This window comes from Marmota flaviventris, chromosome 11 (genome assembly GCF_047511675.1).
Source record: "Marmota flaviventris isolate mMarFla1 chromosome 11, mMarFla1.hap1, whole genome shotgun sequence".
Lineage (NCBI taxonomy): Eukaryota > Metazoa > Chordata > Mammalia > Rodentia > Sciuridae > Marmota > Marmota flaviventris.
This window is the reverse complement of record NC_092508.1, coordinates 95,174,707-95,189,117: the sequence shown is the minus strand read 5'-3', so window position 1 is coordinate 95,189,117 and position 14,411 is coordinate 95,174,707. Positions and strand designations below refer to the sequence as shown.

Genomic DNA, 14,411 nt, shown 5'->3' with positions numbered 1-14,411 from the left:
TCTTTCTCCTGGGTAACACCCTTTATCCCATTGGTTCATTTCACTCAGCACAGTGGTTGGTTCTGAAATGTGCACAAGTCCCAGACAGGGCCAATGAGAATGAGGCATGTGTTTTATGGTGGTAATGGTGGCAATCGACAGTCTTTCTGCAGAGCATGCATAAGGGAGGATGCCAACTTGCAGCTATTGAGGAGACTCCAAGAAGATGAGGTTTTTCAGGTAGAAAAGCAGGGCCAAAAGATGTCATCTGGATGATGCATTTAGATGCTATGATTTGGAGATGGCTTGAGTGTGTTCCCTAAAGTTCACGTATTGAGGTTGTGGGAACTTGGAGAGGTGAGGCCTAATGGAAGGTGGTTAGGTCATGGGGGTATGAGGGCATCTTTCTCAGAGAGAATTAATGTAGTTCTCAAATGATCCCAGTTAGTCACTGAGAGAGCAGGTTATAAAAAGAGTGAGCCTGGTCCCTAAATATCTCTTGCTTCCAATCTCACCATGTGAGTGTTCTCTCTCTCTCTCTCTCATGTTCTCCCACCATGATGCCATGCACCATGTTCTGATGTAGTCAAAAGGCCCAAATAAGATGCCAAATGTCTGGGGCCAACTAATCTTGAATTTGCAGTCTCCAAAAGTATGAATATAATAAACTTACCCAGTTTTGGGTGTTTTGTTATAGCAACACAAAATAGACACTTTCTCATCAATGTACCTGATCCAGACATGACTTAACCAATCCTGATATTGAACTGTTTCATTCCAGCAAACAAAGTCAATCCAATTTGAGTAGGATTTTCTGGAGAAGGAACTTTAAAAGATAAAGACAGAGAATATGTTTGAATAAGCCCTTTTCGTCACCTCAAGGGAAAAACTGGTGCAAAACTTGGGCAAGGTGTACTGAAGGAAAACTATTCTGGGATTTGCATTGGATATTTGTCTTCTTGGAGCACCAGGCTCTGCTGATCCCCTTAGCTATACATTAAATTTCCCATTTCCTTTTTTTTATACAGTTTTAGTAAAACTAAAAAAAAAGCTATATATATATATTTTTTTCTCAGTTCTCCACCATATATAACCTATGAATCACCAGGGGAATTGACTTTCTTCCAGGATTTCCACAAAAATAAGACTTGTGTGTTGTCTGGGGAAGTGAAGCCCCCAACAGTTGTCTGTTGCTATGAAGATGGTTCAAGCTTGATTTATTCCAGTATATTCTGTTCTGAGTTTTCCCACATCTGAATACTATTTTCTCTCCCACAGTGGCAAGCAGGTATTTACCCTGATCACTTTTTATAGTTAAAGGAACTCCATGTATGGGTCTGAGCCAAGAAACTTCCATTAGAGGGAATATGGATGATGTGACACTTCCTGTGTTGCATTATTAAATATCCCCATTTTCCTCAGCAATTTCAGACTTTAGGTTTAATGTTCTTTAGTCAGTCACATGGCTACCTTGTTCACATCCTTCCCCTTATTTGTAATGCCTCCTAACTGGTTCTTTCCCCACCATTCAAGAATCAGACCCAGTCTTCTCCCTTCGATAAACATTTTTGAGCTGTATTCTAAAATAATGGCCTGTCCTCTCTATTTGATATTCCTTGAGCCTCTTTAAATACCTGTTTCCACCTGATTATTTTCTGTGAATTTTCCTCCCCCACTAGTTTATGGGATCTACTGAAAATACAACTCCTACCTCAATCTCTTGGGAAAGTATGGGTGGTTAATAAATGTATGTTAAAGTAAATTTAATTAAACTAGAAGTGAAGTAATGTCAAAACCTTCATTAGTAAAATAATTGAGTAAACTAGTATCTTCAGACAGGTGTAGTCCCAGGGTTTGTAGTAGGTAGGCAGCATTTAATGATTTGAGCATCCTTTAAGATGGAGATGGGCACTAGCTTCGTGGGCACTCTGATAGTTTGAGAAGCATTAATAATTCAGATGCTCTATTTGGAGAGGACTATGTCATGCCAGAGTTGGAGGAAAAGGCAAAGTGACTCAAGCCAAGAGAGGAAGAAGGAGAAAAATGCTAGAACACAGCTCAAATCTTGACTGCTATTTAAAAAGTCTCCAGCTATCAATTTTATATGCAGAGCATGTCAGACACACAAATGAACCAGAGGAGATTTTTTTTTTTACTACCAATGAAGAAAAGGATATGTTTTTGTTGTTGTTGTTGTTGTTTGGAGGGAGTATTAGGAAAGCATTAAAAATTACAGGTCTTGATTAAAATTTTGGAGAATTTTTAAGCATTTGGGACAGCAAATTTGAAGTCTCACTGGGTAGATTCATCCCTGAAGTGGTTTCTCCCGGCTTTATGCAGTCTTGATATGGAGAAAGCAGAGTTTCCGTGAAATTGTACAGTTATAATGAAGGCAAATGCCTTGATAAAAGAATGTACTTTATATGCCAAAGTTGAGATAAAGAAAAGGAAACGGACTACACTAGCTTCTCAGATCAACAGATATTTACCGTGGCCCCCACACTAGGTACAGGGTGATAAGCTAGGAACTGTGGAAATACAAACAGGCTCAAAGCTCTGTCTGTCCTCCCTCTTATCCAACTAAGAGGAGCTCACTATGCAAGGCAGAAGACAAGACAGGAACCTATGTAAAGGTACACAATGATCTAATATCTGCAGGACACTGGTGAATACAAAGAGGTAATGAAGGCTGTTCCTTGCCCTCAATAGCTTACAGCATCCATAGTGAACAAATCCACACTAAATTGTATAATAAAAACTTGCCTAGGGTACTTGCTTCAGCAGCACATATACTAAAATTAGAAAGATACAGAGAAGATTAGCATGGCCCCTGTGCAAGGATGACATGCAAATTCGTGAAGTGTTCCATATTTCTAAATTGGTGCAATCAATATGGAAAGCAGTATGGAGATTCCTTGGAAATCTGGGAATAGAATCACCATTTGACCCAGCTATCTCTCTCCTCAGTCTATATCCAAAGGACAGTATACTACAGGGACACAGCCACATCAATATTTATAGAAGCACAATTCACAATAGCTAAACTGTGGAACCAACCTACATGTCCTTCAGTAGATGGATGGATTTTTTAAAAATGTGGCATGTATACACAATGGAATATTACTCAGCAATAAAAGAGAATAAAATCATGGCATTTGTAGATAAATGGATAGCATTGGTGAAGATAATGCTAAGTGAAGTTAGCCAATCCCCAAAAAAACAAATGCCAAATGTTTTCTCTGATATAAGGTGACTGACTCATAGTGGGGAAAAGAGGGGGAGCATGGGAGGAATAGATGAACTCTTATAGGGCAGAAGGGTGGGAGGGGAAGTGAGGGGGCAGGAGATTAGCAAGGATGGTGGAATGTGATGGACATCATTATCCAAAATACATTGTATGAAGACACAAATTGGTGTCAACATACTTTATATACAATCAGAGATATGAAAAATTGTACTCTATATGTAATAAGAATTGTAATGCATTCCACTGTCATTTATTTTAAATAAATAAATAAATGAAAGGCCCATTAACAACAACAACAACAGAATTTGCATAGGGTTCATGGCAATGAAGAAAGTTTTATAATATTGGCAATACAATTATGATCACTACACGAGATCAGAGAATGGAATGTGTGCTTTATGTCCAGGTAACAGGAAAATCTTTGTTGAGGATGTACATGCTGAGTGACAGTAAAAAGTGGATAGGATGGACCAAGAGAAGGAAGTCAGACTACAGGAGCCACTGGACTATGGGAGAGAGCACACAGTGGAAACATGGAGACTGGACTTCAGCTCTGACTAGCATGAGCGTTTCTCTTTTCCCCCAGAGTCTCAGTTTCCCTGTGGTCCCCAGGAAGAAGAATTAGAAGATCATCTCATTCAATTCCAGATCAGCATTTTTCAAGCACCAACAAGTGGTTTACAGGAAGTAAGGGTGAAATATTAGAGACGCTAACTCAAGAAATGGAAACGGAAAGAATGTACTCCTGCTTGAGATACAGAGAGTCAAGCAGTCATCTGAGATGGCTAGAACACTTTCAGGTTGGACAAATTGTGCCCAAATGACTAGCATAGTCTTGAGGATTCTTATTTATGTAACAAAAAATTTTCCAAAAGAAAGAGTCTTAAAAATGAACTTTAAGAAAAAAAGGCAATTGCTATTGAGAAAAAGTGTCCTTAACCATGATTTTCTTAAAAAAGACAAATATATGAAAAAAAATGTTCAGCATCTTTAGCAATTAGAGAAATGCACATTAAAACTAAACTGAGATTTCATCACACTCCAGTGAGAATGGCAATTATCAAGAATACAAGTAATAACAGAAGTTGGCGAGAATGTGGAGAAAGTTGCAAATTGTGATTGCAAATCCATGTAACCACTATAGAAAGCAGTATGGAGATTCGTTAGAAAACATGTAATGGAGCCACCATTTGACCCAGCTATCTCACTCCTGGGCTTATACCCAAAGGCATTTAAATCACCATACTCAATGATGCAGCCATATCAATGTTAATATCAGCTCAATTCACAGTAGCTAACATATAGAACTAACCTAGATGCCCTTCAACAGATAAATGGATAAAGAAAATGTGGTATTTGTACATAATGGAATATTACTTAGCCATAAAGAAGAATGAAATTATAGCATTTGCCAGTAAATAGATGGAACTGGAGAATAAGCCAATCCAACAAAACCAAAGGCCAAATATTTTCTCTGATGTGCAGATGCTAATTCACAATAGGATGGGAGGAGCAGGGTAGGGAAGAATAAAAGTACTTTGTGTATTAGACAAAAGGGAATGAATGGAAGGGAGGCGGAATGGGATTAGGAAATATAATAAAATGAATAGGACATTATATCTTATGTGCATATATATATACACAACTGTTGTAATTCTACATCATCTACAACCAGAAGAATGAGAAGTTATACTCCATATATGTGTAATATATCAAAATCCATTCTACTATCATGTATAAAAAATTAGAACAAAATTTTAAAAATTTAGAAAATTAGTAAAAAAAAAGATCAATTCACTAGAAAAAGAGAAATTCTGATCTTAGAGCATAGTTTTCAAATGTAAGTATAGATAAAACTGACAATAACAAGAAGAAATAGAGAAATCTAAAAATGAGTATGAGTACATACCTCACCACACAAGCTCTGAGAATTCAATTGTATAAGGAATTAATCAGCATTCTGTATGTGCCTTTATATTACCTTTGTCATCTTAAACAATATAAAGGTGATAAAATAAACATAAAGAATGCTGGAAATAATTATCAAAGAGCCAAACTTTCAAAAATGAAAAAAAAAATGATTCTTTACATTTCTTCAGGAAATTTGAAAATAATAGGTGAAATCAGTGTGAAAATAATAGAAAATAATAGGTGAAATCTATCAAAGAAAAAATATTCATGAAATTAAAAATCAGTAGAAAGTCATCAATATTTTATCAGATATAAGCAGATTTCCTTAAGGAAATATTAGCATACAAAATGTAAGTACTAGTCTAGTTGTATATGGAACCAGAAGAAAAGAAGAAATATTATTCAAACTTGCAACTTGAGATTTAGAATAAAAACAAGAAACAAAAAATAAAACATGGAACCATGTACCAAATTAAGACTATTGAAAATTTATAAGGTGGAAAACAAACAAATAATAGGTAGGACCATGAAAAACAAAACCTTATACTTTGAAAAGGACTAGTAACATGAACAGATTTGAAAAAAGAAAAATAAATAAATAATGTTAAGAATAAAATAAAGGCTATTATAAATCCAAAGAGATTTTGTCAGTTAGGGCCACCAAAACTTACACCTTAGACCAGACAATTTTAAACAACAAAATATTATTTCTCCCAAGTCTGGATGATGAGAATCCTAAGATCCAGGTGTCGTTAGGTTTGGTATCTGGAGAGGACCCATTCCTCACCGATGGCACTGCTATGGTTTATATATGAAGTGTCCCCCCCAAATCTCACATTAATGCAGGAACTTTGAGATGAAATGATTGGATTATGAGCTTGAATGGATGGGCTGGCTAGTAACCATGAGCAGGTGGAACAGGACTGAAGAGAGTCACTGAGGGCATGCTCTGGAAGGGCACATGGGCACATACTCCCTGAGGGTCTCTTCTCTCCCTCCCCCTCACTTTCCCTCTCCCCCTCACTCTCCATATCCCCCTCCCCCTTCTCTCCCCTTCCTTCCTCTCCCCTCCCCCTTCCTCTCCCCCTCCCCCTCCCCTTCCTTCCCCTCCTCCTTCCTCCCCCTCTCCCTTTCCCCATCCTCCCCCTCTCCCTCTCCCCCTTCCTCCCCCTCTCCCTTCCTCCCCTCCCTCTCCCCCTCTCCTTTCTGATCCTGCTGTGCACTGAGCATCTTTCTATCAAAGGCCCTTCCCCATGACCTGTTGCTTCACCTCAGCTCCACAGCCATGGCTTAGGCTCTCTATGGACTGCAACCTCTGAAACCATGAGCCCCAGGTAATTTTTCCCTTCTCTAAATTGTTCTTGTGGAATGTTTTCATCAAAACATTGCAAAAGCTAACAAAAGCTGGCACCTTCTGTGAGTCATCACAAGCCAGAAAGGCAACCGAGCTCCCACAGGCCTCCTTTATATAAGGGTTCTAATCCCACCCTTAAGGACTCCACCCACATGACTTACTCACTTCCCAAATGTCCTACCTCAATATCATGAGGGCTATTCCAATACCATGTGAATTGGAGATGCATACACTGAAAACACAGTAATAGATTAACTACTCTATGCAAATTTATTTTTAAAGTATAAAAACAGACAACTTATATTTATTTTTTTGCTTTACAATTTTTATTGGTTCTTTTGGTTATACAGAATATTAGGATTCATTTTGACATAACTATAAAAGCATGGAATATAATTTGTTCTAATTCAGTCTCCAGTGCCTCTCCTTTTCCTCCTCCCTCCCTTCCCCTGTGAACAACTTATTTTTTTAATATAGTTTTAGATGGCATGCCTTTATTTTATTTATTTTTTATGTGGTGCTGAGGATCAAATCCTGTGCCTCTCACATGCTAGGCAAGTGCTCTGCCATTGAGCTCCAGCCCCAGCCCGACCACTTATTTTCAAAATAAGCATCATAAGTAGACTAAAATTAAGTGGAAGCACTTGAGTAGTTTTTTTCTAACCTTGAAAGAAATTATATTAGTTAACAAGCAATTTTAAATCTACCCACTAAAAATTAACAAGATGTCACAGGCTCAATTTTACAAGCATATTCCACCAAATATTCAAGAAATTTCTATCTGAAAATGCTATCAAAGAAATTATATTGCCAACCAAAAGGATCAAATGCTATTATCCAACTGAAACAACCACAAAAGTGGGTCAAATTTATGAAATGGACAGTTTTCAAGGAACGGTAACACCTGCTATTATGTATAATCGTAATGCACCAATGAAATTTTTAAAAAGAAGTATGAATGGCAAAGAAAGATGGGGAAAAAAAGAAATAGTACATTGACAATAATTTTCAGGTCCTAGCACAGAAGGGAAGAAAATTAGCAAAGCTCATTATATTCTCTGAGTTGTTAAGAAGGAACCTGAGACCAGGGGAGACTCGGGCAGATAGATCTTGAATGATGGTGTGCTAGAGCAGAGAGCTGTACAGAGAGAACCAGAGGTTCCTTAGCACATGAGCATGAGGAATCTGAAGCTGATAAAGAACCACCCCCAAAGTTAGAAGGAGGGGTAGCCAACACAAACACAGAGCCAAGAATAGAAGACATTTCCAAAAGCCAGGCTATGATATGTAAGATATGTAGATATGTGGATCATTAAGTAGAGTTCTCAGGAGGTTCTCTCTCAGAAATGGGTAATGTTCATCCCTGGGCTGAGCACTGCTCTGCACCCACCTAAAGTATAGGAAAGGAAAAACTTGAAAGAATCAAATTATTTCAAGATAGTGGATGCATCCCCAAGCAAAGCTCTGGGACAGAAATAGAAATATAAAAACACTCAGCATATAACAACATGAATTTTCAATATTTACCATCTAATTATCAAAAGCCCAAATTGTGTGTGGGGGGGGGAGCAATTCAAATTAAATCAACTCAGCATTGACCCAGATGTTAGTTCTAACAATGATATGTAAATAGTTATTATAACTATACTATGTATGTTCAAAAATAAGTTGAAGCTGGACCTGGTGGCATGCACCTATAGTCCCAGTGGCTCAGGAGTTTGAGGCAGGAGAATTGCAGTTCAAAGCCAGCCTCAGCAACTTAGCCAGACCCTGTCTCAAAATAAAAAAAATAAAAAATGGTCTGGGGATATGGCTCAGTGGTTAAGCACTTCTGGTACCAAAATAACAACGACGATAATAAGATCTAGAAGATGTAATAAAGACAAATATCAAACTTCTGAGATAAAGTCTATATGAGAAACAAACTAGATATCTCCAGTTTCAGATTCAGCATGAAAAAAAAAATGGATATTATCTTTCCCATCCTTATAACAGGAAAGAAGCTGAACAAGCTAAAAATCAATGATGTTGGAACCTACCGGAAAACTAAGATTGCAGAGGACATAACCCCCAACTTCAGGAAGAACTATGAGTGCTGAGATTCAGAGCTAAGATGGGGTCACCAGGAGCTGAAATTCACTGAGGTTATATCCTAATAGAAAGACTTAAATGGTAACTGACTAATTGTTGGTTACATATAGGTTTCCATAAGTTTTACTTCCAGGAACCCCACTAGGTTCTCATTAAAGAGTCAAAAAAAATTACCTTGCTAGGATGAGGTAAACGGTAACCATTTGGATAAATGATCAGTGCACACTTTATTGCAGATTACTCTTTTTTAGGAGAAAGAGATTACCAGAGATTTGTCCCACTAAAATAAGGGCATTTGCCATACTTGAGCCTCCATCTGGTCTTGCTTTTTAACCTAGGAAGGAAGAAGAAAAAGCTAAATAATGCTTGTAAATGTCTCAGCCCAAGGTTACGCTAAAAGATGACTATTTAACCCAAAGAGGTTGGATGCTTCCCCATTTCCACCTTTTACCATTAACAGGGATCCAGTGTTGCAGCTGAAATAATTTCATAGATACTAATTAAGAAAAGTCCTTCAGGAAAATCAAAGGGAAAAAACAAAAAATATCCAAAGGTAGCAAAACCAAAGACAGTGGGGATATTAAGATCCTTAGAAGACAACTATAGCTAAATTAAGAACAAAGTCCTAACCAAATTAACATAAAATATCCCCTACCAACCTATTTACCTCAGATATTATTATCATAATTACCATATACAGTCAGTCCTCCCCATGTCTGGTTCCCCATCCATGGATTCAACGAGCCATAGTTAAAAAGTATCTGGGGAAAAATTTACATGTGTACTGAACATGTACAACTTATTTTTTGTCTTAATTTCTTAAACAATATAGTATTTTAACTGTTTATATAACATTTGCCTTGTACAATCTAGAGTTGATTTAAAGTGTACAGGAAAAATGTGCAAAGGTTATATGGAAATATTATGCCATTTTATATAGAATACTTGAGCATTTGTGGATTTTAGTACCCATGGAGTATCATGGAATGAATGTCCCAGGGAATCCAAGGGATGAAGACATGTTATATCTGGCTTTCAAAGAAACCAAAATCCTTCAAAGCATGCTGAGTTTTTTAGGCAAAACCATACATGGTCTAAAGATATAATATTATCATCAGAGCAAAAATTAAAATACAATATAATAGAGCAAAGATAACCTTTTCAACAAATGGCACAGGAACAATGGGACATACAAATATAAATAAAATTACTCTAGACACAGACATTTCACAAAAAATAGCTCAAAATGTATCATAAACCTAAATGTAAAATGCAAAACTACAAAATTCATAGAGAATAACATACAAGAAAACCTACAGGTCTTCAGGTACAGTGATGACATTTTAGATACAACACCAAAAGCATGATCCATGAAAAAGAATTAGTAAACTTGATTTCATTAAAATTTAAATTTTTTGCTCTATAAAAGAAATCATCAAGAAAGAGAAAAGACAAGCTTTAGGCTGGAAGAAAATATTTGCAAAAGACACATTTGATAAAAGAATGTTTTTCAAAATATACAGCAAAATCAACTATACCAAAAAAATTGAATAAAAAACAGATACCTCACCAAGGAATATATACAACCCATTAATAAGCATATGAAATATGTTCCACATCATATGTCACAAAGAAATGCAAATGAAAACAACAATGCAATATTACCACACACCTCTTAGATATATCAAATCCACCACACTGGCGACACCAAACACTGGGAAATGTGAAGTCATAGGAACTCTCATTCATTACTGACAGGAATTCACAATGCTACAGTCATTTTGTAAAACAGTTTGTCTGTTTCTTACAAAACTAAACAACAATCATGCTCCTTGGTATTTACCCAAATGAGTTGAAATCTCAGATCTTCACAACACTTGCACATGCACATTTATAGCAGTTTTACATATAACTGCCAAAACCTGGAAGCAGCCAAATGTCCTTTATAAAGCATGATACATCCAAAAGAGAATTATTTAGTATGAAAAAGAAATGAGCTATTAAACCATAGAAAGACATGGAGGAAGCTTAAATGAATGTTACTAAGTGAGAGAAGCCAGTTTGACACAGCTTCATGTTCTATGATTTCCACCATATGATATTCTATAAAGGGCAAAAAGGTTGGAGGTAGTAAAAAATGATCACAGTGTTTGCCAGGTGGAAGGAGAGGTGAACAGGTAGAGCACAGGGGGGCTTTTAGGGCAGTGAAACTACTTTGGGCAATATTTTGGTTATGCATGTACATCAACATACACTTGTCCAAAGCTATGGGTTATTCAGCACCAAGAGAACCCTAATGGAATCCATGAAACTTGAGTGACAATAAGGTGTCGGGAAAGTTTCATCAATGTTAACAAATGTACCTGTACCTCTGGTGGGGGATGTTGAGAGGGTTTGTGTGTTTTGGGGGCAGAGGCCACATAGGGCATTTCTGAACCTTCTACTTAACATTTCTGTGACCTAAAATAACTCTAAAGATAAAATCTGTTTTAAACAAAAAGGAAAAAAAAAAACATCAGAACATCAGAAAGAGAATATATTTAAAAAACAGAATTATATATTTTCCTTAACTTAATTTAGAAAATACTTATCTGTTAAGAGTTATAATAGTAACAATGTATTATGTAATTATCACATCTAATAGTTTCCTAGGCTATCATAATAAAGTTCCACACATTGGGTGGCATAAAGCAATAGAAATATATTGTCTCCTATTTCTGTAGGTTGAAATCTGAATTCATAGGCAATTACTCCTTCTGAAAATAGTAGGGGAATCCTTCCTAGCCTCTGGTGGTTTGGCAGAGTCTTTGGCATTCTTTTGCTTGTAATTAATCCTTAACGTGGCATCCTATGTCATTCCCCATGTCTCTGTCTTCACATGGCCATCTTCTTATAAGGGTACCAGTCATGTATAAGAAGTCCACCCCACTCCAGTATGACTGCTTCTGAACTAATTCCTCTAAGTGAGGTTGCATTGTCAGTACTGGGGGTTAGGACTTCAACATATCCCTTTGGGGAAGCTAAAATTCAATTCATAGCATTGCATATGGAAAAATGAATAGCAGCAGTGTTGTAAGAGACAGGAAGGTCTATTCTGTTACTTGCACCGGCCATGAAAGAGTAGAGGGTTATATAAAGTAGGTTTAAATTAGCTCTAAATGTATATTGCAAATTCTAAGGAAACCATTAAAATGATTCTTAAAAGATTTATCATTGATAGCTAAGAGAGAAAATGGAATTATATATGACACTAAAAATTAAGAGAAAAGAAATAGAGGGAAGAATAAGTGTAGGAAAGACAGTGGAATGATTCTGACATAATTTTCCTATGTGCATATATGAATACACTACAGTGAATCTCTACATCACGTACAACCACAAGACAGATTCTAATTAGAATAAGATGTACTCCATGTTTGTATAAATATGTCAACATATACTCTACTGTTATGTATAACAATTAAAAAATTTTAAAAATAGTAAATTGTTATAAACATGAAAGACATTAACTACTTTAAATACGAATGGCATAAATACACAAATTGAAAAATTTTGACAGAAAGAACTTTACCAACTCTTTGTTATCTACAAAAATCTTACTTTAATGGAAGTTCTTCATAAGAATAAAACCACACATGACCCTGCTATACCTCTCCTCAGTATTTACCCTTCAGAATTAAAGTTATCTTACTATAGTGGTAACATGGAAACACATGTTTATAGCAACATAATTCACAATAATCAACCTTTGGAATCAGCCTAGGTGTTCATCAGTGGATGAATGGATAAAGAAAATGTACTATATATACACAATGGAGTTTTATTCAACCATAAGCAGAATGCAATTATGTCATTCACAGGAAAATAGATGGAACTAAAGAGCATTGTGTTAAGGAAATAAGACAAACAGAAAATCAAAGGTCATAATTTTTTTCTCATATTGGGAAGCTAGAGAGGAAAAAGGAAAAGAGATGGGGGGTAGATCTCATGAAAATTGAAGGGAATTGAGTAAAGGAAAGGAAAAGAATGGGGGGTAGGGGAAATACTGGGGAATGATATTAGCTAACTTATATTGTGTGTATGTATAAATATGAAAAAATGAATTCCCTCTATATGTACAACTATAAAGCACGAATAAAAACATGGGGGAAAATCCTTATTTTACATATAAAGACACAGATAAGTTAAAAGTAAAGAGATGGAGTGCCGCAGTCTGGCTGGGCACAAATCAAGAGCCACTGAAACAGGAACAAACTTTATTTCCGAACTCCCGCAAAGGCCACGCACTTGGCCTTCTTCCGGGACACCCCCAACCGGAAATCCCTCCTCTGGAACTTCACCTACCAACGCGAACTCTTCAGGAATCCCCGCAAGAGCTCAACCAGAACTCAACGGGAACTCCGCGAGAATTCAAAAGTTATCATCTTAATGGCTTGCTGGCATCACCTCTCAACCAATACTATTGGCAAAATGCCAGGGGCCATTCCGACTCGGCTGTGGCTCTCAGCATCTCCCCCCTTCTGTTTAATTAAACAACAAGCAATGTGACTTAGGGACCGTGCCTGTTATGTTGTCCAATACTACATATGGTTCTTACCCGTCATCATATGAGCTGACCTCAAAGCGTCAGCCTCCTGTCTTAGGTTGGTACCACTGCAATTGGATCATACCCGTCACTGACTACCGGTCCAGCATACAGCCATACTTGTGGATAGGCCTATGCACCAGTGGGGGGTGAGGTTCTCTGCCTCACCTCTGTTGGCCCCCAAATTTGGCCTTTGCCAGTTGGGGGTGAGGTTCTTTGCCTCACCTCTGTTGGCCCCCAAATTTGGCCTTGGTGCCAGTGGAGGGGTGAGGTTCTTTGCCTCACCTCTGTTGGCCCCCCAATTTTAGACCATCACTAGCAGAAGGGAGGAGGATGCAGAATGCCACGACACCAAGCCAAATGATGGCTCCTTTGGAAAAATTGTACCACCGGTGACAACATAAGCAAAGATACCCCAGCACTACCACAATTCGCTGCACCCACAGATAGTTCACAGTGCATACAAGTGATACATAGTCCAGGCAAGTTCTGCAAGCAGTTCAAAGCAGAGGAATCCATCAATATGTTCATTTCCTCCCAAAGTAAATTGACTCCTTGATTGAGCATTACTTGTTGAGTTATTATTCATTGATGCATAAGTTCATACAGTTTACTGTGATAGCTATCGAAGAAGCTGTAGTTTGGTTTTATCTTTGTCTTCATCGGCACTGGGAGGAAGATAGGAATTCTGGCAATGATGGCTAAAAAGAAATTATGTAACATTCCAACAGGTACTAAGAAAACAATTTTCTGAACAATTTACATTATCCTGAACAGAATTATTAAATATAATGAAAAGTAAAGGTGAAAGTAAACAAACAGATCTGTTAACCTCCTTATTTGTTCACATATTAAAACAATCCTCAACAGCTGTTTACCCAATTTAAATTAAACCATTTAAATCATGTGAATAATAAAAATATTTGGATCTATTTTTTCATGAACGCTCCTCATATATGATATATGGACATACGCACATACAGACATACAACACAAAACACAAGTGTGCACATATAACATACAACACATAAGACAATAGTAAAGGCCTTGTAGCTTTACACAGATGAAATCTCCATTGCAATGTTTAAAAACTCCACAGTCAAAAAATAAAACTGATCAGAAAAACATTAACCTAGGTCTGTATGAACTCAAAAAATAAAATAGAACTTTATGATGTGGGAAAGGGCAATAATAAAATAAAATAGATATTGAAAAAAGACATCCTGGTTACCACCTGGGTTTGA

General features: G+C 36.9%; 1 non-coding gene across 1 annotated transcript; it reads left to right on the top strand.

The window, feature by feature from the left end:
* Window positions 1–2,747: 2,747 nt before the first annotated feature.
* LOC114093971 (U6 spliceosomal RNA) lies at window positions 2,748–2,854 on the top strand. Its single transcript, XR_003582958.1, has one exon. It is a non-coding gene; the product is annotated as a U6 spliceosomal RNA (small nuclear RNA).
* The last annotated feature ends 11,557 nt before the right edge of the window (window positions 2,855–14,411 follow it).